This window comes from Silene latifolia, chromosome 3 (assembly GCF_048544455.1).
Source record: "Silene latifolia isolate original U9 population chromosome 3, ASM4854445v1, whole genome shotgun sequence".
In the NCBI taxonomy this organism is placed as follows: Eukaryota; Viridiplantae; Streptophyta; class Magnoliopsida; order Caryophyllales; family Caryophyllaceae; genus Silene; species Silene latifolia.
In genome coordinates this window covers 12,977,592-12,981,081 of record NC_133528.1, presented here as the reverse complement: position 1 = coordinate 12,981,081, position 3,490 = coordinate 12,977,592, and the positions used below count along the sequence as shown (strand labels likewise).

General features: G+C 36.5%; 1 long non-coding RNA gene across 1 annotated transcript; it reads left to right on the top strand.

Annotated features, from left to right (window-relative positions):
* The first annotated feature begins 384 nt into the window (after window positions 1-384).
* On the top strand, window positions 385-2,691 carry LOC141645924 (uncharacterized). The gene is made up of 3 exons (XR_012545225.1): window positions 385-506; window positions 619-691; window positions 2,633-2,691. It is a non-coding gene; the product is annotated as an uncharacterized LOC141645924 (long non-coding RNA).
* Window positions 2,692-3,490: the final 799 nt, after the last annotated feature.

Here is a 3,490-nt window from a genome sequence, read left to right as displayed (position 1 = left end):
TGAAGAAGTATTTGTAACACCCGCGAATTTTTCATTTTGACATTTATAATTTAATTAACCATTTACTGTCTTATTCATATTTTAAATTATTTAATTTAATTAATTTCATTACTAAACATGATTTTTATAAATATTATATTTTTAAAGCTTAAGTTATACAAAATAAATATTTTGGTCGGATAATAATGATAATAATAATAATATTTTCCGTCTGGAGTTGTAGTGGGCTCGAGACGTAAATTCTAGTGTATATCGACTCAATTTTGCTTGTTGGGCCTAGTATGACCAATGGACTCACCTACTACTCTTTCCTCCTCATAAAAATAATGAGGGAAACCCTAACTACACCTCTCTCCTCAATTTTTCAGCATTCATCCTCAACAACAAGCACCATTTTTACACTTTTCTCTTACAAATCTTCAAAACACCATAACTTGCTCAATTCTTATCCGAATCAAGTGATTTTCACGTCTATCTCTTCCTCTCATCGCCCTCCATCTTTCTAGGTAAGAAAGGAACCGACTTTCATCCATTCATGGGGCTGTCGACCCATATTACACACGGTACCCTTTTTCTAATTTCGATTCTTAGTCTTAATTTGTGTTTTCTTATGTTTAGGAGAAAGATTAGTTAACCCGGAAGTGGATTCTTGAAAGGTAGATGAGTATATTGTGGATTTAAGTGCAAAAAGGTAACGGTGATGGGTTACTCGACATTATGTCAAATTTGTGTGTTTATATGTTGTAGTATGTTCATATGTATGTTAAAGTTTGAATCTTTTCTTGTTTCACATGTTTGTTGTTGAATGAGTTTGTATGAGAAACCATCTCATGGTTGGTTGAAGAGATTTCCAATCTTTTGGGTTACATGAGTGTTTACATGGATGAATTAGTGGGTAAACCATCTTATCCTTGCTTAATATTTGTGTTTAATCATGTCATGAATTTGTTAGTTTGGAAATATTTGATTTGAGACAAATTGAGTACGTTTAGTTGTTTAGAGTATGTAAACTTGTGATTTTAGAATAATTGGGTAAGTTGGTTGCTTGAATATGTAAACTATTGATTTCCTCCCAAGTATACATGTGGAATTTCTTGTTAATTACATGTTCTTGTTCAATCGGATTGTAATGATAAGATAAGATTGACTTGAGGATGAAGATTTAGTTCGTATGTGTCGTGGGAATCAGGTCGTTGCCGCAGGCTCCGGTCACCACCGCAGGCTCCGGCCGACACAGCAGGCTCCGGCCACTATCGCAGGCTGCGGTTTAAGCCTGACCAGTTTTGGTAAAATGGCCATAACTCCTTCGTTACTTGTTTGTTTTGGGCGTATGACCTACCGTTAGAACCGTGAGAGGATAAGCTATCACCTCCAATTAGTTTCACCTTATTCTCATATCTAGAACTCAAGTTATGACCGTTTGAAGTTGACCCTTGTTGTAGTCGAGTACTAAACTTGTTGTTATACATTGGGTTTTGAGCTCTTGTTGGGTATGCATCTTAACCTTGGTTCTAATGCTTGTGTATGGTGTGTTGACACTCTTTTATCATGGGAGTACTTGATATTTGTTATACTCTCGTACTTATGCATGCTTCACATGAATTGTTTACGTTATGTTTATATAATCATTTTTACTCGTATTAGTGACCCCGTGTCATATGACATTCTATCGTGTTTATATTCACATGATCGTTCTTATTCTTTTTGTGACCCGAGTGTGACGTTTTACATTGTGTAACTACTCGACATTCCTTATTTATTTTGCCCTCGGACCTTGGGTCACGATTAGGTGCCATTGTTTCCGAGTTGGGCTATCTTCCTTCCGCCTCTTCGGACCTTGGGGTACGGCTAGGTACCATTGTTCCGATTTGGGGTTACTCGACCTTGGGGCACGACTAGGTGTCATGGATCGAGTCTTGGATGCGGATAGGTCACCGCATGTCGAATCGGGTGACGTCCATCCCGAGAGTCTGCCCAGATTTAGACTAGGACCGTATTATGATCGTCGTCCTACCAGAAGGTTGGAGTCTAGGGGTTTGTCTTGTTTTGAGTCAATCCTTTGTAAATGTCTGCTTGTTACGGTCATTGGCGTGTTCTTACATACGAGAGTGCACGTCTTCTATGATTGTTTGTGAGAGTCTTGGTCCTATCGGATACTAGTGGTGAGATGCAAGCCCCTAGTTGCGATATGATCGCCGGGATTGATGTTCCCATCCGTTCTTATGGTGAGATGCAAGCCATAAATATGAATGTGACATTAGTAGCCACGTCCCGTGCTATGGTTGTTAAGAGGTTTTCAAGTAATGGCTATTGGTTTCCATCCATGTATTTTCTAATCAATTGATCCGTTGTTTACCTTCTTCATATGATTCGATGCCTAATCTCATATCTATCTTTGGTTACCTTGAATGCATGTTTAATATAATGTACCATGCCTAACTCATTATGAACGCACTATGTCTATCTCATTATGATTATCGTTTATATCCCCTTGTTCATTATTATTCAAGTATGATGTATGATCAATATGTTTAAATAAGTTATTGCTTACGTGTATTTTGACATATTGTGGCTGGGAGAACCCTGAGTTACTCCCCACTGACTGTGGCGTTCATCTTTACATGAATGACAGGTTTGTGATGCAGATTATGGGGAAGACGTGTGAGCTAGCGAGAACGTTGACCCTTGGACCATAGTTATCGTTTTCTTAGACTCACCTATCTTTAGACTTGTGCTTATTCGTGGGATATCTTTTTCCCAACGCACTTGTTTTTAATTGTAAAACTTAATTATCTTTCTTTTCATTTTCGTTTGATCACTTATGGTGGATTTCGCACTTTAAAATTTAAAAGGTTTTAAAAATCTCGTATTTTCCGCTCAGATTTAATAGTTCTTTTGATGCCTCATCGAGGGGTGTCACAATATTAATCTCCCTTTAATATGCACAAATTCGTAAACTTAAAATTGTTCAAGTACTATAGATGAGATCGACAAAGGCTAATTCTTTAGGAATAACAAAAAAACTTGTCCCATTCTATTCAAGTGAGTGATGTTTATAATTGTAGTACGGAAATTGTCGTCTTAAGAGACACCATCTGTTACCGAAGATGGTTGAAAAACTTATCTAATTAAAGTTGTAATAACTTTTCAAAAAATAGCTACAGTATATTGCATGCATTGGATATAAGTGTAAATAATATTGTCTCTCCTTGTTCTCCAAGTAAATAATATATCGTCTATATTTGTATTTAGGAAATTGTATCTTTCTCTAAGTCTTATTTCCTTAGTTCACGTTTCCGTATATTTTGTAAATAGTTTAGGTAAATCGTAGTATTCCATATCGTGTGCTTTGTACTAGTATATAAGCTCTTGTAATTATGCTTTGTGGAATATACAATTACAATTCTTTACATGGTATCAATAGAGTCTTCAAAATCCAACCATCCGTCCCTTTTTTTATTCGAAATTCCAATGGCCTCCAACAACCTTC